The following is a 21,482-nucleotide window of genomic DNA, read 5'->3' as shown; positions in this document are numbered from 1 at the left end:
AAAATGATACAACTACTTTGGAAAAGTTTCACAGTTTTTTTTTTAAAGTTAAACATACACTGGCCAAATGACACAACTATTCCACTCTAGGTATTTACCCAGGAGAAAATGAAAGTATATGTCTATACAAGGACCTGTAGAAACCTGTTCAAAGCAGTTTTATTGATAACAACAAGAAACTAGAAATAATCAAAACCTCCATCAACAGGTGAAAGGATAAACATTGTAGTAGCAATACACTCAATGCAATGCTGTCAACAATAAACAAGGCATGAACTATTGGTACACATAATAACGTGGATGAAATAATTAGGCTGAAAAAAAGTGAGACAAAAAAGGATACAAGCTGTATGTATGCTTTTTATTTAAAACTCTAGAAATGGCATATTAATCTATGTAACAGAAGCAGATGGTTGGTTTTCCAGGAGGTAGAAGGAGCATCAGGATCTAAAGACACATTCTGGGGGTATCGGAGATGTCATTATCTTGAGGATGATGATGGTTTCTCAAGTACATACATACTGTAGAACTTATTAAATTGTTTAAGTGTAATTTATCATGTGTCTTTACCTCAATAAAGCTCCTTTAAAAAAAAATAACCTAAAAGGACTGGTACCTGTATCTTTGTTAAGCCAAAGAAGAATGAAGTCCTTGAACAGGAAAAAAAAAAAAAAATAAGGATATTGAAGTGGAGAGAAAATAGGAATAGGTTGAAGCTCAGGTGAGTTGGGTTGCACCTTAAGAGATCTCAGTCAGCACTTCTCTGAGGCGGGCTCGTCAAGCAGCCAGAAAACCCAGGCCGCCTGGAAGGAGAGGAACAAGCGCAGATAGGACATCCCTGCCCGGGCTCCTGCAGACGTTGTGTCCCTCATCAGAGTGTGGTTCATGCACCACAACATCAGCTCCACTTCTAGGAGCTCTTAGAACTGCAGACCCTTGGGGCCATCCTAGACCTAAGTCAGAGCCTGCATTTTAACAACCTCCCAGGTGATTCATCAACACATTAAATTTGGGAGGCTGCTGATCCAACTACATGACAATCCAGAAGGTAGGTCTTTCTTTCTTTTACAGATGAAGAGACAGTTTCAGAGAATTAAGGTGCTTGTCCGTGTTCACTCTGAGCTATGATTCAAGTGCTAGCCCATGTGATTTGAAAGGCCTCATAATATCCACTTGAAAACCACTTCTGAGAAAGTTCAGTTCAGTTCAGTCGCTCAGTCGTGTCTGACTCTGTGACCCCATGAACCACAGCACACTAGGCCTCCCTGTCCATCACCAACTCCTGGAGTTCACCCAAACCCACGTCCATTGAGTCGGTGATGCCATCCAACCATCTCGTCCTCTGTCATCCCCTTCTCCTCCTGCCCTCAGTCTTTCCCAGCATCAGGGTCTTTTCAAATGAGTCAGCTCTTCACATCAGGTGGCCAGAATATTGGAGTTTCAGCTTCAACATCAGTCCTTCCAATGAACACCCAGGACTTATCTGCTTTAGGATGGACTGGTTGGATCTCCCTGCAGTCCAAAGGGACTCTCAAGAGTCTTCTCCAACACCACAGTTCAAAAGCATCAAATCTTCGGCGCTCAGCTTCCTTTATAGTCCAACTCTCACATCCATACTTGACTACTGGAAAAAACATAGCCTTGACTAGATGGACCTTTGCTGACAAAGTAATGTCTCTGCTTTTTAATATGCTGTCTAGGTTGGTCATAACTTTCCTTCCAAGGAGTAAGCATCTTTTAATTTCATGGCTGCAGTCACCATCTGCAGTGATTTTGGAGCCCAAAAAAATAAAGTCAGCCACTATTTCCACTGTTTCCCCATCTGTTCGCCATGAAATGATGGGACCGGATGCCATGATCTTAGTTTTCTGAATATTGAGTTTTAAGCCAACTTTCTCACTCTCCTCTTTCATTTTCATCAAGAGGCTCTTTAGTTCTTCACTTTCTGCCATAGGGGTGGTGTCATCTGCATATCTGAGGTTATTGATATTTCTTCAGGCAATCTTGATTCCAGTTTGTGCTTCTTCCAGCCCAGTGTTTCTCATGGTGTACTCTGTATATAAGTTAAATAAGCAGTGTGACGATATATAGCCTTGACGGACTCCGTTTCCTGTTTGGAACCAGTCTGTTGTTCCATGTCCAGTTCTAACTGTTGCTTCCTGACCTGCATACAGATTTCTCAAGAGGTAGGTCAGGTGGTCTGGTATTCCCATCTCTTTCAGAATTTTCCACAGCTTGTTATGATCCGCACAGTCAAAGGCTTTCTCATAGTCAATAAAGCAGAAGTGGATGTTTCTCTGGAACTCTTGCTTTATCGATGATCCAGCAAATGTCGGCAATTTGATCTCTGGTCCCTCTGCCTTTTCTAAAACCAGCTTGAACATCTGGAAGTTCACGGTTCACGTATTGCTGAAGCCTGGCCTGGAGAATTTTGAGCATTACTTCACTAGTGTCTGAGATGAGTGCAATTGTGCAGTACTTTGAGCATTCTTTGGCATTGCCTTTCTTTGGGGTTGGAATGAAAGCTGACCTTTTCCAGTCCTGTGGCCACTGCTGAGTTTTCCAGATTTGCTGGCATATTGAGTGCAGCACTTTCACAGCATCATCTTTTAGGATTTGAAATAGCTCAACTGGAATTCCATCACCTTCACTAACTTTGTTCATAGTGATGCTTCCTAAGGCCCACTTGACTTCACATTCCAGGATGTCTGGCTCTAGGTGAGTGATCACACCATCGTGATTATCTGGGTCATGAAGATTTTTTTTGTACAGTTCTTCTGTGTATTCTTGCCACCTCTTCTTAATATCTTCTGCTTCTGTTAGGTCCATACCATTTCTGTCCTTTATTGAGCCCTTCTTTGCATGAAATGTTCCCTTGGAATCTCTAATTTTCTTGAAGAGATCTCTAGTCTTTCCTATTCTATTGTTTTCCTCTGTTTCTTTGCATTGATTGCTAAGGAAGGCCTTCTTATCTCTCCTTGCTCTTCTTTGGGACTCTGCATTCAGATGGGTATCTTTCCTTTTCTCCTTTGCTTTTCGCTTCTCTTCTTTTCACAGCTATTTGTAGGGCCTCCTCAGACAGCCATTTTGCCTTTTTGCATTTCTTTTTCTTGGGGATGATCTTGATCCCTGTCTCCTGTACAGTGTCATGAACCTCTGGCCATAGTTCATCAGGCACTCTGTCTATCAAATCTAGTCCCTTCAATCTATTTCTCACTTCCACTGTATAATCATAAGGGATTTGATTTAGGTCATACCTGAATGGTCTAGTGGTTTTCCCTACTTTCTTCAATTTAAGTCTGAATTTGGCAATAAGGAGTTCATGATCTGAGCCACAGTCAGGTCCCAGTCTTATTTTTGCTGGCTGTATAGAACCTCTCCATCTTTGGCTGCAAAGAATATAATCAGTCTGATTTTGGTTTTGACCATCTGGTGATGTCCATGTGTAGAGTCTTCTCTTGTGTTGTTGGAAGAGGGTGTTTGCTATGACCAGTGCATTCTCTTGGCAAAACTCTACTAGCCTTTGCCCTGCCTCATTCTATACTCCAAGGCCAAATTTGCCTGTTACTCCAGGTATTTCTTGACTTCCTACTTTTGCATTCCAGTCCCCTATAATGAAAAGGACGTCTTTTGGGGGTGTTAGTTCTAGAAGGTCTTGTAGGTCTTCATAGAAACATTTAACTTCAGCTTCTTCAGCATTACTGGTCAGGGCATAGACTTGGATTACTGTGATAGTGAATGGTTTGCCTCTGAAACAAACATTCTGTAATTTTTGAGATCGCATCCAAATACTGCATTTTGGACTCTTTTGTTGACTATGATAGCTACTCCATTTCTAAGGGATTCTTGCCTCCAGTAGTAGATATAATGGTCATCTGATTTAGATCCAACCATTCCAGTCCATTTTAGTTCACTGGTTCCTAAAATGTCAATGTTCACTCTTGCCCTCTCCTGTTTGACCACTTCCAATTTGCCTTGATTCATGGACCTAACATTCCAGGTTCCTATGTGATATTGCTCTTTACAGCATCAGACCTTGCTTCTATCACCAGTCACATCCACAACTGGGTATTGTTTTTGCTTTGGCTCTATCCCTTCATTCTTTCTGGAGTTATTTCTCCATTGATCTCCAGTAGCATATTGGGCACCTACCGACCTGAGGAGTTCATCTTTAAGTGTCCTATCTTTTTGTCTTTTCATTACTGTTCATGGGGTTCTCAAGGCAAGAATACTGAAGTGGTTTGCCATTCCCTTCTCCAGTGGACCACATTCTGTCAGACCTCTCCACCATGACCTGTCCATCTTGGGTGGGCCCCATACAGCATGGCTTAGTTTCATTGAGTCAGACAAGGCTGTGGTCCTGTGATATGATTGGCTAGTTTTCAGTGACTGTGGTTTCAGTCTGTCTGTCCTCTGATGCCCTCTCTCAGCGCCTGCCATCTCACTTGGGTTTCTCTTACCTTGGACGTTGGGTATCTATTCATGGCTGCTCCAGCAAAGCGCAGCCGCTGCTCTTTACCTTGGACGTCGGATATCTCCTCACTGCCGCTGCTCCTGACCTTGGATGTGGGGTAACTCCTCCTGACCGCCGATTCTGCTATAAGTTAATTTATTAGCAGCAGCCACCTAAGGTGTTCATTCTGACTGAATTCTCAGGTGTGTGCTGTTATATAATAGGCAACAGATCCAAAGGAAATGGGACACAGAGGGCAATTATTTTGTGTGCTGAGAGTTACTAAGTCAAAAGCCATAGAAAGGAGGGTAAAAAACCTGGCAAGATCCTGGGAAGCCAGGCACTGTTATCACTAGTTGAGGGAGAGTTACCTGGGCAGACTGAAGTTGAGACAGAGGACGGATCTGGCTGCTGAGGAATCTCTGCCCACGGGCTCTTGTGTGACCACCACACTCTTCCAGCTGCCAGTGTGATCTCACTGGAAACTCATACCGAGTGGGTGTTAAATAAATCAAGCAGTGCAGAACTATAAACAGGAGTAACCACAGTGTTTCAAGCATTGACTGCTTTTTATTTTTAATCACAGTTCCTGTGTGTGAATGTGGGTCTGCCGCCAAAATGCAGACGGAGGCCCGCTGAGTGAAGGCCTCTCCCCCCTCACTCTCCTCCGCTCGGAGAGCAGCTAAGCTCTGCTGCCCACACCTTCGTGGATGCATTGGAATATTGTATATAGTTTGGAAGGTGAGAAAATTTTAAATTATAAGTACAGAGCCTGCTCTTATTAGGTGTTCGGAACTCAGCGTCCCCTAAAAGCATAAATGGAGTTAGAGCTAGCCTCAGTCCTCAACTTGGATGGAGAACAGTGTTGGGTAAACACTAAAGCCAAGACCTGCTGACCGTGTGGGGGCACAGGACAACCCCAGGAGCCAAGGCTTAGGCACCGTGCCTGGGGCCCACTACACCAGTGACTAAGTTACAGGCACAGCCTCCTTTCTTGGGTCTCTTACCCTCATAGGCTGTTGGGTCTGCATCTCAGAACCTACCCCCCAAACTGCAGAATCCCAAGTTGGATTTTCTGTCTTGCCTGGGATTCCATGCAGCACTCTCAAAAATTAAGAAGCTCCTGCAAATGTCCTTTTTCCCTTTTGGCAAATTCCTCTAAGCCCCACCTTCCCACGTCCCAGCTTGCTTGAATGACACCTGCCTCTGACCAATCAGAGTGTGTGGTCCTTTCTGGCCATCCCCTCCTATTTTGAACCTGCATCAGATCCCTTCCTGTCTACTTTCTGGTTTCTTGGACTTTTCTAAACACTTCTCCTTAAAACGGACTGTAAAGAAAGAATTGTTCAGTGAAGAATCAGAAATTTAACACAAAATGAACAGGACAAAAATGCGAGGGATGTATACACATCAAACACAGAGCAGGAGCGGCCTAGGAGCCGAGGGGCCTGTAAAGAGAAGGTTGGTGAATCTGTGATCATTTTTTATTTCATTATTTATTGTCATCATTGTTACTATCACTGTTAGATCAATTTGCCACAAATGGGTTTGCTAAAAGACAACTTATCATTTGTCAAATTAGCCAAAAATCTAATGACCAATGACAGGAAAATGGAGGTGAGACCTCCCTGGCTGCCACCCAATACCCCGAGAGCTGAGGGGTGAGGTAGGCTCCACCATCTGCCCCCAGAAGCCAGGCTTTGACAGCGGGGGTGGCTTAGAGAGAATTCATTCAGCATTTATTGGGAACAATGGAGATTCTACAAAGTTAGGACATACTATAAATACTTACTGAACACGTTTATTTCTAGTTCACAATATATCATAGATATTTTCCATGTCATTGTATATAGAACTGCCTACTTACCATTAACAATCTAGACTTTTCTCCATATCACACCTTGTGGTAGGGAGAATAATGTCTCCTTCATCCCCCCCTGAAAAGATGTTTATAGGCTGATCCCTGGAACCTCTCAGTATGTTTCCTTACATAGCATAAGCGACTTTGCAGGTGTGATTGTTAGGAACCCTGAGATGGGGAGATTATCAGAGATGATTGGGGTCAGCCTAGTGTAAAAAAGAGTCTGCCTGCAGTGTGGGAGACCCGGGTTCAAACCGTGTCTTGGGAAGATCCCCTGGAGAAGGAAATGACAACCCACTTCAGTATTCTTGCCTGGAGAATCCCATGGACAGAGCAGCCTAGCAGGCTACAGTCCATGGGGTCACAAAGAGTTGGACATGACAGAGCGACTTCACTTTCACTTTCACTGTCTTTAGTGTAAACACAGAGGTCATTAAAAGCAGAAAATTTTTCCCTGACTGTGGTCAGAGGGAGATGTGACTACAGAAGCTTAATCAGAGAGCTGCAGCATGTTGGCTTTGCATGTGAAGAAGGGGCCATGCATCAAAGAATGCATGGCAACTTCTAGAAGCTGGGAAAGGTAAGCTCATGGAATGTCCCGTACTCTCCAGCAAGAAAAGCAACCCTGCTTAATTTTAAGCCCAGGAGCTTTGTGTTGAACTTCTGACTTATAGAACTGTAGGACGATAAATTGTGTTGGTTTAAGGTATCAGGTTTGTTGTAATTTATAACAGCAGCAAGGAAAAAAAAGAAAATACGGCTCCAGAATCAGTTTGGGGCCTTTGTTGCCAGGTATCTAGGTCAGCGTAAATATCTGCCTTTTCCATGTTGTCTTTTCCTGTTGGTTAACCAAATCTGGTCACACAGCACACTCGAGATACTCTCCTATGTGAGGGAGAGCTCTCATCAGCTCAACAGATGAGCAGGGAGGAGTTTTGCTGTAGCGTGGCTTGGTCAGGAGTCTTGGGCCCTGCCATTTCTGGACTATTTAACTCCTCCACCACGCACCCAGTGGGCCAAACCACTCCTGTCCTACCAGTGGTTGCCATGTTGAACAGGGAGTGAGAGTAAGAGCAGGAGCACTCTGGATCCCAGGACAACAGTGCCCAAAGCTTTTGTGTCTTTCTTCTTGGTCCAGCCCCAGCCTGCCCAGGCCTCAGTGTTCAGAGCAGTCAGTCAGGTGCTACCTGCCTTACTGTCGCCTTGCTAGGTGTTGGGTGCTGGGCTGGTCTGGAGAGTTTATACTCTCAAGAGGAAATGTTTAACATGTTTCACATGTTTACATATTATTTGTTTTCCTTCTGTGAATTTTCTGTTTATAGTCTCTTAGCCAATGTCCCTGATCACTGGAGACAGATACCACCTGAAGTTTATTTAAAGAATACTGATAGACAAAATGTTATCAACTACTAAGTGACAGATACACAGAAGTTAATTTTTCATTCTTTCTACTTTTTGTAAGATTAAAATTTTTCCAAATGAAATGTGAGGAGGCAGAGGCTCACAAGGGTTCAGAAAGTGACCACAGCCCATCCTGGGTCTCTCCTGTCTCAGACCATCTTCCCAGCTCTGAGGATGACTGATACCACTATCTGAAGATTCTCAGCCAACTTGGTTGAGTCCAGCTCTTCCAGTTCAATAGGATGGGTGACAAGAGTCAGCCTCAGCCCTAATTTAGAGTGACACTGACCTCAGTGGATAGCAATTACCACATTTCAGGTAAAGCAGGAAAGGATATTGACTTTCATCTTGCCTCTCCAGGAAGGAAAACCTCAGTTTTTAAACAGAGAAAATCAGGTGGAGCACACAGTGTAGACACTGAGGTTGGTGACTATATACTCGGCACCGTTTCTGAAAGGTGGCTTTCTCTGAATTAACCCTGGATACTGTGGGCACTGAACCCTGGTCTCCTGCATTGCAGGTGGACTCATTGCCACCTGAGCTACCAGGAGAGCCCAGTGTAGGGGAAAGTGGGCCAGGCACAGGAGGTAGCACATTCTAGGCACAGAAGTGCCGGACATGAAACAGAAAGACATCCTGGAACCATCACCACCATCAAATCAGGGTTAAGCAAATGTAGTCATATCCACATTATACTTAGAACACTTGAAGTTCATGATCAAACTGTACAAAGAAGCAACTTTTAATAGAGTTAAGTTCTGGTCTGTGAGCCGTTTAATGGTCATGGTGTTGTGTCAGCCATTCAGTTTTATGTTAATTCATCTATATGAAAGTAAGCAGAAAAGTTGAACTTAAAACTCCAAGCTATTTAACATGAAAAAAAAAAAAAGAGGCTCAAAAATGCAATAAACTATCACTCTGCCTATCATTAACAGTCTCCTCCAACTTGTTTTCAAGCAGTCTGACAAATAAAACAAATATAATTTCAGTGTGAAAGCCATCATTTTTGTCTGTTTATGTTATCTAATTTATTCAGCTGTAATTCATTCAATTGTGTATAACAAATATTTTGCAGAGTTTAGGTATAATTCAATGAAGCCCTATTAATAACTGCATTTTCCTAAGGTGAAAAAATTTTCTAAATGTCACAGATTATTTAAATAGATGAACACCGAAGTGAAAAAAGTTAAAAAATTTGAAATGAAGTGTTAGTTGCTCAACATTTATTTATTGATGCAATCTCTGAGTTTCTCTTAACTAGGAGTTTTCTTTGTAAATGTGGCAATTACAGGTTAATCACAGAAAGTTTAATTACCTGACTATAGATTGAATACAGATTTGGAAAACAAAGTTTCAACTTTTCTTTGTCTACATATGCACCTATCCTACAATGCAAATACAAGCATAGTTTTAGGGAAGAGTATCATTTTTGAGATTTTCATAACCAAATATTACAATTTAACATAAAATAATCAGTTAAAAAATAGTAGTCTTATACCGTTAGCCTATATTGCTCAAAGGTCATGGCTTTGGAATAAATATCTGTGTTCTTCCCAAATTCATGTTGAAATCCTATCCTCCAAGGTGATATTCTTAGGAGGTGGGGGGCAGTCCTAAGATGGCAGAGGAATAGGACAGGGAGACCACTTTCTCCCCCACAAATTCACCGAAAGATCATTTGAACGCTGGGCAAATTCCACGAAACAACTTCTGAACGCTGGCAGAGGACACCAGGCACCCAGAAAGGCAGCCCATTCTCTTCAAAAGGAGGTAGGAAAAATATAAAAGATAAAAAGAGAAACTAAAGAGTTGGGAAAGAGAGCCACCCCGGGGAGGGGTCCAAACACCAGGAAGCCCTCTCACCAGCGGGTCTGGGCGGGAGACAGATGACACACGTCGCGCGACTCCAGTATCCCGGATGCTGGGCTCCGCCAGCAGCGAGCGCGGGCTGAACAGGAAGGCGCAGGCATGCCCAGGGTGGGGACCAGGCCTGAATGCCCTGAGGACAGTCTGAGGGAGCGCATGTGAGACAGCAACCCAAACTGTGGGATAGCCAGAGGTTAAAAAGAGAGAGAGAGAGGTTTCCTGCGGAAAGCTCTAAGGTACAGCCTGGCCCGCTCACAGAAAGAGCAAAGGATTGAGCAATCAGCAGAAGAGACCTAGCGGGCTCGGGCTGGCCCCTGCCCCCTGCCAGAGGCAGAGAGGCGGGTGGATGACAGCCAGACATGGAAGGCCAGGGGCAATCTCGGCCCCGAGACGACATCCTCCACCAAACTGTGCGCAGGCTCCCTGCTACTAACGAAGTCTTCCTGGGATCCTGGACGGTTGACATCTGCCAGGAGGGTCGCAGTCAGAGATCAGCTCCCCAGAGGAGACACACGGCTCTTCCACTGCGCACCCAGGAAACTGAGCGGCTGGGACCAGGAAGGTGGTAAGACTCACCACCCAGCTGGGAGAGTGTGCTTGCCAAACACGATCGCCTGAGCTGCTTGGACCTGGGAAGGGCACGAAACGCAGGCCCAACAGAGTCTGTGCCTTTGTGGAGTACCCGAGAACCTGAACCTGAGCAGCTTAGACCTGGGGAGTGCACACAACCCAGGGCCTGCTTTGACTTCCCCTGCAGAGCAGCCTGGAGCCTGATCAGTGTAGACCAGGAAAGCACACACGCCGCGAGCGGGAGCAAACCCACACGCCAGTGATATTGTTTGCAGTGCTCCTCCCTCCCCACAGCACAGCTGGACAAGCGAGCCTGAATAAGTGGCCACCTTCGCCCCCTTGTGTCCGGGCGGAAATTAGACACTGGAGAGACTTGCAAACGAGAAAGCCAAAGTAAACAAAGAACCGCTCTGGAAGTGACAGATGCGACAGAGTAAATCCCTGGAGTTAGCACTGACTACACTGGAAGGGCCTATAGACCTTGAGAAGAAGTGTAAGCTGGAACAAGGAACTATCTGAAACTGAACTGACCCCACACTGCCCTCAACAGCTCCAGAGAAATTCCTAGATATATTTTACTATTATCATTTTTTAATTTTTAAGTTCTTTATTTGTCCTTTAGTTTTCATTTTTATAACCTACTATTATTACCTTGCAAAAAAAAAAGACCCTATTTTTAAAGCAAATTTTATATATATATTTTTTATAATTTTTGTGACTTTGTTTTGTTTTTTTAATATTGTATTTTTGAGAGTCTAACCTCTACTCTATATTTTTAATCTTTGCTTTTTGGTTTTTGTTATCAATTTTGTATCTTCAAGAATCCAATCTTCAGTACTCATTTTTACCTAGGAGTGTGATTATTGGCTTGATTGCTCTTTCCCCCTTTTTGACTCTCCCTTTTCTCCCCCAGGTCACCTCTATCTCCTCCCTCCCCCTTCTCTTCTCTACCCAACTCTGTGAATCTCTTTGTGTGTTCTGGGCTGTGGAGAACACTTAGGGAACTGATTACTGACTAGATCTGTCTCTCTCCTTTTGACTCCCCCTCTTCTCCTCCTGGTCACCTCTATCTCCCTCCTCCCTCTTCTCTTCTCCATGTAACTCTGTGAACCTCTCTGGGTGTCCCTCACTGTGGAGAATCTTTTCACCATTAACCTAGATGTTTTATCATCAGTGCTGTATGGATGGAGAAGTCTCAACACTACTGTAAGAATAAGACTGAAAGCCAGAGGCAGGAGGCTTAAATCCAAAACTTAAGAACTCCAGAAAACTCCTGACTCCAGGGAACATCAATTGACAAGACCTCATCCAAAAGCCTCCATACCTACACTGAAACCAAGCTCCACCCAAGAGCCAACAAGTTTCAGAGCAAGACATACCAAGCTAATTCTCCAACAACTCAGGAACATAACCCTGAGCATTAAAATACAAGTGCCCAAAAGTCACACCAAACCCATAGACACCTCAAAACTCACTACTGGACACTTAATTGCATTCCAGAGAGAGGAGATCCAGCTCCACCCACCAGAACACTGACGCAAGCTGCCCTAACCAGGAAACCTTGACAAGCCACTCGTCCAACCCCACCCACAGGGAGGAACCTCCACAATAAACAGGAACCACAAACTACCAGCATACAGAAAGGCCACCCCAAACACAGCAATCTAAACAAGAAGAAAAGTCAGAGAAATATTCAGCAGGTAAAGGAACATAATAAATGCCCACCAAACCAAACTAAAGAGGAGGAGATGGATGGGGAGTCTACCTGAAAAAGAATTCAGAATAATGATAGTAAAAATGATCCAAAATCTCGAAAACAAAATGGAGTTCCAGATAAATAGTCTGGAGACAAGGATTGAGAAGATGCAAGAAAAGTTTAACAAGGACCTAGAAGAAATAAAAAAGAGTCAATCAATAATGAATAATGCAATAACGGAGATCAAAAACACTCTGGAGGGAACCAACAGTAGAACAACTGAGGCAGTTATGACTGAGGCAGAAGACAGGATAAGTGAGGATGGAAGATAGGATGGTGGAAATAAATGAAGCAAAGAGGGGAAAAAGAAATAAATGAGGACAACCTCAGAGCCCTCTGGGACAATGTCAAATACCCCAACATTCAAATCATAGGAGTTCCAGAAGAAGACCAAAAAAAAAAAAAAGCCATGAGAAAATACTTGACGAGATAATAGTTGAAAACTTCCCTAAAATGGGGAAGGAAATAGCCACCCAAGTCCAAGAAACCCAGAGGGTCCCAAACAGGATAAACCCAAGGTGAAACACCCCAAGCTACAAAGCAATCAAATTAACAAAGATCAAACACAAAGAACAAATATTAAAAGCAGCAAGGAAAAAACAACAGATAATACACAAGGGGATTCCCATAAGGATAACAGCTGATCTTTCAATAGAAACTCTTCAGGCCAGAAGGGAATGGCAGGACATACTTAAAGTGATGAAAGAGAAAAACCTACAACCCAGATTACTGTACCCAGCAAGGATTTCATTCAAATATGAAGGAGAAATCAAAAGCTTTACAGACAAGCAAAAGCTGAGAGAATTCAGCACCACCAAACCAGCTCTTCAACAAATGCTAAAATATCTTCTCTAGGCAGGAAACACAGAAAAGGTTTACAAACTTGAACCCAAAACAACAAAATAAATGGCAATGAAATCATACTTATTAATAATTACCTTAAATGTAAATGGATTGAATGCCCCAACCAAAAGACAAAGGCTGGCTGAATGGATACAAAAACAAGACGCCTATATATGCTGTCTACAAGAGACCCACCTCAAAACAAGGGACACATACAGACTGAAAGTGAAGGGCTGGAAAAAGATATTTCATGCAAATAGAGACCAAAAGAAAGCAGGAGTAGCGATACTCATATAAGGTAAAATGGACTTTGAAATAAAGGCCATGAAAAGAGACAAAGAAGGACACTACATAGTGATCAAAGGATCAACCCAAGAAGAAGATATAACAACTATAAATATATATGCACCCAACATAGGAGCACTGCAATATGTAAGGCAAATGCTAGCAAGTATGAAAGGGGAAATTAACAGTAATACAATAATAGTGGGAGACTTTAATACCCCACTCATACCTATGGATAGATCAACTAAACAGCAAATTAGCAAGGAAACACAAATTTTAAATGATACAGTAGATCAGTTAGACTTAATTGACATCTAAGGGCATTTCACCCCAAAACAAAGAAATTCACCTTTTCCTCAAGTGCACACGGAATCTTCTCCAGGATAGATCATATCCTGGGCCATAAATCTAGGCTTGGTAGATTCAAAAAAATTGAAATCATTCCAAGCATCTTTTCTGATCACAATGCGGTAAGATTAGATGTCAACTACAGAAAAAAAAAAACATTAAAAATACAAACATACGACGGCTAAACAACACTCTTCTGAATAACCAACAGATCACAGAAGAAATCAAAAAAGAAACCAAAATTTGCATAGAAACGAATGAAAATGAAAACACAACAACCCAAAACGTATGGGATTCAGTAAAAGCAGTGCTAAGGGGAAGGTTCATAGCAATAAAAGCTTACCTCAAGAAACAAGAGAAAAATCAAATAAATAACCTAACTCTACATCTAAAGCAACTAGAAAAAGAAGAAATGAAGAACCTCAGGGTTAGTAGAAGGAAAAAAATCATAAAAATTAGGGCATAAATAAATGAAAAAGAAACAAAGGAGACCATAGCAAAAATCAACAAAGCTAAAAGCTGGTTCTTTGAGAAGATAAACAAAATAGACAAACCATTAGCCAGACTCATCAAGAAAAAAGGGAGAAGAATCAAGTCAACAAAATCAGAAATGAAAATGGAGAAATTACAACAGAAAACACAGAAATACAAAGGATCATAAGAGACTACTATCAGCAACTATATGCCAATAAAATGGAAAACTTGGAAGAAATGGACAAATTCTTAGAAAAGTATAACTTTCCAAAACTGAACTAGGAAGAAATAGAAAATCTTAACAGACCCATCACAAGCACGGAAATTGAAACTGTAATCAGAAATCTTCCAACAAACAAAAGCCCAGGACCAGATGGCTTCACAGCTGAATTCTACCAAAAATTTAGAGACGAGCTAACCTATCCTACTCAAACTCTTCCAGAAAATTTCAGAGGAAGGTAAACTTCCAAACTCATTCTATGAGACCACCATCACCCTAATACCAAAACCAAACAAAAATGCCACAAAATAAAGAAAACTACAGGCCAATATCACTGATGAATATAGATGCAAAAATCCTTAACAAAAAACAGAATCAAACAACATATTAAAAATATTATACATCACGACCAGGTGGGCTTTATCCCACCTGGATAAAGGATTCTTCAACATTCACAAATCAATCAATGTGATACACCACATTAACAAATTGAAAGATAAAAACCATATGATTATCTCAATAGATGCAGAGAAAGCCTTTGACAAAATTTAGCACCCATTTATGATAAAAACCCTCCAGAAAGCAGGGATAGAAGGAACATACCTCAACATAATAAAACCATATATGATAAACCCACAGCAAACATTATCCTCAATGGTGAAAAATTGAAAGCTTTTCCCCTGAAGTCAGGAACAAGACAAGGGTGCCCACTCTCACCACTACTATTCAACATAGTTTTGGAAGTTTTAACCACAGCAATCAGAGAAGAAAAATAAATAAAGGGAATCCAAATTGGGAAAGAAGAAGTAACTCTCACTCTTTGCAGATGACATGATCCTCTATATAGAAAACCATAAAGACTCCACCAGGAAGTTACTAGAGCTAATCAATGAATACGGTAAAGTTGAAGGATACAAAAATCAACACACACAAATCCAAATTAAGGAAACAATTCCATTCACTATTGCAATGAAAAGAATAAAATACTTAGGAATAAATCTACCTAAGGAAACAAAAGACCTATATATAGAAAACTATAAAACACTGATGAAAGAAATCAAAGAGAACACAAATAGATGGAGAAATATACCACGTTCATAGATCGGAAGAATCAATATAGTGAAAATGAGTATACTACCCAAAGCAATCTATAGGTTCAATGCAATCCCTATCAAGCTACCAACAGTATTTTTCAGAGAACTAGAACAAATAATTTCACAATCTGTATGGAAACACAAAAAAAAACCTCGAATAGTCAAAGCAATCTTGAGAAAGAAGAATGGAATTGGAGGAATCTCCAATTTCTCCAATCCTCCAATTGGAGGAATCCTGCCTCCAATGGAATTGGAGGAATCAATCTGTACTACAAAGCTACAGTCATCAAGACAGTATGGTACTGGCACAAAGACAGAAAAATAGATTAATGGAACAAAATAGAAAGCCCAGAGATAAATCCATGTACCTATGGACATCTTATCTTTGACAAAGAAGGCAAGAATATACAATTTCTAACACCATACACAAAATAAACTTTCTAACACCATACACAAAAATAAACTCAAAATGGATTAAAGATCTAAATGTAAGACCAGAAACTATAAAACTCCTAGAGGAAAACATAGGCATACTTTCTAACACTTTCTAACACTTCTAACACCATACACAAAAATAAACTCAAAATGGATTAAAGATCTAAATGTAAGACCAGAAACTATAAAACTCCTAGAGAAAAACAAAGGCAAAACACTCTCTGACATAAATCACAGCAGGATCCTCTATGACCCACCTCCCAGAGTAATGGAAATAAAAGCAAAAATAAACAAATGGAACCTAATTAAACTTAAAAGCTTTTGCACAACAAAGGAAACTATAAGCAAGGTGAAAAAACAGCCTTCAGAATGGGAGAAAATAATAGCAAATGAAGCAACTGACAAAGAATTAATCTCAAAAATATACAAGCAGCTCCTGCAGCTCAATTCCAGAAAAATAAATGACCCAATCAAAAAATGGGCCAAAGAAAATAAACAGACATTTCTCCAAAGAAGACATATAGATGGCTAACAAACACATGAAAAGATGTTCAACATCACTCATTATAAGATAGATGCAAATCAAAACCACAATGAGGTACCATCTCACACAGGTCAGAATGGCTGCAATCAAAAAGTCTACAAACAATAAATGCTGGAGAGGGTGGTGCAGAGAAAAGGGAACCCTCTTACACTGTTGGTGGGAATGCAAACTAGTATAGCCACTATGGAGAACAGTGTGGAGATTCCTTAAAAAACTGGAAATAGAACTGCCATACGACCCAGCAATCCCACTGCTAGGCATACACATCAAGGAAACCAGAATTGAAAGAGACACGTGTATCCCAATGTTCCTTGCAGCATTGTTTACAATAGCCAGGACAGGGAAGCAAACTAGATGTCCATCAGCAGACAAATGGATAAGAAAGCTGTGGTACATGTACACAATGGAATATTACTCAGCCATTAAAAAGAATTCATTTGAATCAGTTCTAATGAGGTGGATGAAACTGGAACCTATTATACAGAGTGAAGTAAGTCAGAAAGAAAAACACCAATACAGTATATTAACGCATATATTTGGAATTTAGAAAGATGGTAACGATGACCCTATATGCAAGATAGCAAAAGAGACACAGATGTAAAGAACAGACTTTTGGACTCTGTGGGAGAAGGCGAAGGTGGGATGGTTTGAGAGAATAGCATTGAAATATGTATATTATCATATGTGAAATAGATCACCAGTCCAGGTTTGATGCATGAGACAGGGTGCTCAGGGCTGGTGCACTGGGATGACCCTGAGGGGTGGGATGGGGAGGGAGGTGGGAGAGGGGTTCATGATGAGGAACACGTGTACACCCATGGCACATTCATGTCAATGTATGGCAAAACCAATATAATATTGTAAAGCAATTAGCCTCCAATTAAAATAAATTTAAAATAAAATAATTTAAAAAAAATTTTTTAAATAGGAGAGGCCTCTGGGAGATAGCTATGTCCTGAGGGTAGAGCCCTCCTGAATTGGATTAGTACCTTTATGAAAGAAACCCCCGAGAGTTCCCTTATCCGTCCCTTTTCATCTATGAACCAGAAAGTGGGCTCTCTCTAGACACCAAATGTGCTGGCACTTCAATCTTGACTTCTAGCCTCCCAGACTGTGAGAAATAAGTTTCTGTTGTTTATAAGCTACTCAGCCTCTGGTATTTGTTTACAGCAGCTCAAATGGGCACACACATTAATTAAGAATATAAAGTCATACTTTTCTTATTTATATTGGATGAATTTTTCTTTTGAAGAAATAAAAAACATGATAAAGATTTTTCACTCTCCATAATAATGCAAGGGCTTGCCAGGTGGCACTAGGGATAAAGAACCTATCTCCAATGCAGAAGACATAAGAGACTCAAATTCAATCCCTGGGTCGGGAAGATCCACTAGAGGAGGGCATGGCAACCCACTCCAGTGCTCTTGCTTGGAGAATCCCCATGGACAGAGGAGCCTAGCAGGCTACAGTATATAGGGTCACAAAGAGTTAGACACGACTAAAGTGACTTAGCATGCATGCATGCATGCAAGAATGCAAATGTTCTGTTTCAAGATAATATTCAAAACTTAATTAAGGATAGGATTTTAAAAGTAAATGTGAAAAAAAATAGCAACCTTATTTTTATATTATCCATCAACAGTGTTATGTTAATTTTGATATGGTGCTGATAGGATAATACTGATTACTAGTAGTTGTGAAGGAAGTATGAATGAAAGGACCTGGATTTCACATAAATATATCTTTTTCTGAGTCCCCAAAATTGAGAAACTTTACAGAGAGTCTTCACCTAAAAGTTCTTTTAAATAATTTTTAAATGTAAATTTAAGATTATGACATCAAAATGAAGGTATTTGTTTATGGCTTTATTTTTTGCCACTCAGAATCTGGACATTTTTATGTAGGCAAATTTTATCAACCTTCATAGCTTATGGTTTGGGGTCTTGTCTAGAAGGGCCTTCTCTACTCGCTCAACATTTTTAAAATGTTTTACACTTACTTTCTTTGACTATTTTAAGGGCTTTTTTTTTTAATATTTAAAACTTGGCCCCATAAGAATTTACTTTGGCATAAATATATCTTCAGTATGGAAGGTTTACAGTCAAGGCTGTATTTTGTTTGTTTTTTTGGCCATGCAGCATGTGGGATCTTAGCTCCCAAGCCAGGGATCAAAACTGCACCCTCTATAGTGGAAGCAGGGAATCTCAACCACTGGTCCACCAGGGAAGTCCCCAAATCTGTATGGCTTTTCTTTTATGATTTCTGGCTTAGGTGTCATGAGGTTTGTTGTTGTAGAATGGCGTTTCTTGGGAACAATGTGGATAGTGGGCTGGAATAGGACACACCCAGGGGACAGGCAAGAAACCCCACTGAAGAAGTCTTGGCAGGAAAGGAACATTATTTTTCATTTAAGTTCAGCTCACTTTGCATTTACTGAGAATCTGCTCTGTGTTAAGTATGGGAGGTACAAATATAAAGAAGACACATCTGTGTTCTCAACTGGAGGTGACAAATACAGAAGGAGAATTACAGCGTGGTAGGTACAATTCAGTGTGAAGGTACACACCCTACAATGTGGTAGGGCCAAAAAGCACACATAAAAAGAGCAGCTTATCCAGCCTGGAAGGAAAGAGGGTATCTGAGGAGGCTTCCTGGAGTAGATAAGGCCTGAGCTGAGTTGTTCTCTATTTGAATATTTGGAATATTAGAATAAGACAATTCAATCAGGCATGTGAAATCACTTTCCAATTAAAATAGCTCTTCCTTCACAAATTCTTTTTTTTTTAATTATTTACTTTTAGCTGCTCTGGGTCTTCACTGATGCATGGGCTTTTCTCTAGTTGCGGTGAGCAGGAGCTCTTCTCTAGCTGTGGTGCACGGGTTTTCCATTGCAGTGGCTTCCGTTGTTGAGGAGCATAGACTGCAGTGTCCATGGGCTTCAGTAGTTACAGCATGTGGGCTCAGTAACTGTGGCTCCAATAATTACGGTGCACGGGTTTAGTTGTTCTGTGGTTTGTGGGCTCTTCCTGGCCCAGGGGTCAAACCCAAGTCTCCTGCATCAGCAGGCGGACTCTTTTTCCACTGAGCCACCAGAGAAGCCCCACAAATTCATTTCGCTTATGTGACATGGTGAACAACATATTACCTACTAAGATATATAGGTAGCTGCTTTAATAGCAATTGAATATAACTCCCACACCAAGGGTGAGGGCTCCCCAGAATAGGGAGAAACATCCCTGGTGCAGAGTGATAATGAGAGAGTTCCATCAGAGTCCTACTTTCCCCACATAGCTAAAAGCAGTTCACTATTTCTCAAATACAAACTACAAATCAGGAAGCTTGAGAACAGGAGGCTGGAGAAGCAGTCGGGGCATGACTTTAGAGAGATTTATGCTTTTAGTAGAGGACAGGAGAGAAAAATCACTGAAGCGCTCTTAGTTGAGAGTCGTCAGATCTGTCAAAAGGACTTGGAAATCATCAGTGGTGTGGGTAGAAACATGGGGAAACATGAGTGGTTGTGGTTGCCCAGGGTTACCAAGTTGCTGAGGACTTGATGTTTGGAGGAATTCTTGATCTCTTTGAGAATGTGATGAAAGCTCTGGACTGTCTCTCCAGAAAAACGCACATGTTAAAAATCACACAAACTTCTATACAGTTTCAGGGAACCCTCTGATTAAGAGTATTTGACAGAGGAGAAAGGGAAGAGGCTTGAGGAAGAGGATATTGGAAACAAATGGAAAGACAACGAGCAGAGCAGGAAAGAGGCCAGAGAAAGACAAGCCAAGAAGTCAAGAAGAGCCAGGAGACTGAGGCTGCAGGAAGTTGTGGGAGAGCAGAGATGTAAAGAGGACAAAGTCACATGCTGTTGGGACTTCTGCTGAGGTAAGTCCTGAAGCACGTCTTTTGCACTTAGCTAAGAGATCACTGGTGGGAGATTTCCCTGGTGGCCCAGCAGCTAAGACTGTGCGCTCCCCGTGCAGGAGGCCCAGGTTCCATCCCTGGTCGGGGAACTAGGTCCTGCATGCCACAACCAAAGATCCAGCATGCCACAGCTAAGACCTGGCACAGCCAAATAAGTAAATAAATAGATTTTAAAAAAGAAATCAGTGGTGATTCAGAATAGTTTCTGAGGAGTGATGGGTAATGATAGTTCCAGGTTGTTGTTGTTTTCAATCCAAGAAGTGTTTAGGGGTGGCATATGGGTGGAAGAGAGGGTAGGGGATTTGTCTTGATGGAGCATTTGCAGAGTACCAACATAAGGTTGAAAAATTGTCAGTTGTCCACAGAAAGGGTTGAGGGGCTTGTGGGATTAAGTCCATTCATCCCCTAGGCACTCCATATGATGGAATCAGAAGCCAAAGAGCAATGGTTGAAGGAATGATGCGTGTTGAGGAGATTAAGACGCTTGGTTTATTGGGTAGGAGGGCAATAAGGGGCAGTTAACATTAGGAAGGAAAACAAGAAAGTAACTTTGTTTCTAAGAATGGACATGCCCTGATATTTCTCTGCTTTCCTGTAAGAAGAACGAAGGGAAAATGGAGAGGATAAAGACATAAAGGAGAGAAGTAGGCCTGAAGTGCCAGAGGGCACAGGATCCCAGAAGAGAGGCTGGACTTGGAAAGGAGGAGGGACGGCAAGCCCCGCCCCCCACCAGGCAGAACAAGGCGAGGAGGTCTGTGGCATGTATACATTTACTCCAAGTATAAATGTTAAGTGAAAGTCGCTCAGCTGTGTCCGACTCTTTGCAACCCCATGGGCTATACACTCCAAAGAATTTTCCAGGCCAGAATACTGGAGTGGGCAGCCTTTCCCTTCTCCAGAGGATCTTCCCAACCCATAGATGGAACCCAGGTCTCCCGCATTGCAGGCAGATTCTTTACCAGCTAAGCCACCAGGGAAGCCCATATATGTAAGTAGATCAGCCCAAACGGCCTCTGTGTGAGTGCTAAGTCGCTTCAGTCGAGTCAGACTCTCTGCAACCTGTGGACTGTAGCCCCCCACGCTCCCCTGTCCATGGGATTCTCCAGGTAAGAATACTGGAGTGGGTTGCCATGCCCTTCTCCAGGGGATCTTCCCCAAACAGGGATCAAACCTGCAACTCTTGCATTTCCTGCATTGGCAGGCAGGTTCTTGACCACTAGCGCCACCTGGGAAGCTCAAAATGGCCTCTATTTTCTCATTAATGTAAGGGGTAAGGTTGACAGCTGAGAGTCAAGAGATGAGACTGTCCGGGGGCCCTGACCAATGGTTATGTTTTAGAATCCTTGATGACTGACAGATGGGAGAGGAAGCTGAATGAGAAGAAGAATGATTCAGCAGGCTGGTGAGAGAC

General features: G+C 41.9%; 1 protein-coding gene across 1 annotated transcript in view; it reads left to right on the top strand.

Moving 5' to 3' along the window:
• PATL2 (PAT1 homolog 2) overlaps positions 1 to 21,482 on the top strand; it is a 36,717-nt gene that overhangs the window by 2,515 nt on the left and 12,720 nt on the right. The window contains exon 2 of the mRNA XM_070469803.1: positions 19,806 to 20,032. The gene's annotated coding sequence lies outside the window, so the exon portion shown is untranslated. The remainder of the gene's footprint in view (positions 1 to 19,805; positions 20,033 to 21,482) is intronic.

The sequence above is a fragment of the Odocoileus virginianus genome, chromosome 6 (assembly GCF_023699985.2).
Source record: "Odocoileus virginianus isolate 20LAN1187 ecotype Illinois chromosome 6, Ovbor_1.2, whole genome shotgun sequence".
Classification (NCBI taxonomy): Eukaryota; Metazoa; Chordata; class Mammalia; order Artiodactyla; family Cervidae; genus Odocoileus; species Odocoileus virginianus.
This window is presented reverse-complemented; position numbering and strand designations above follow the sequence as displayed.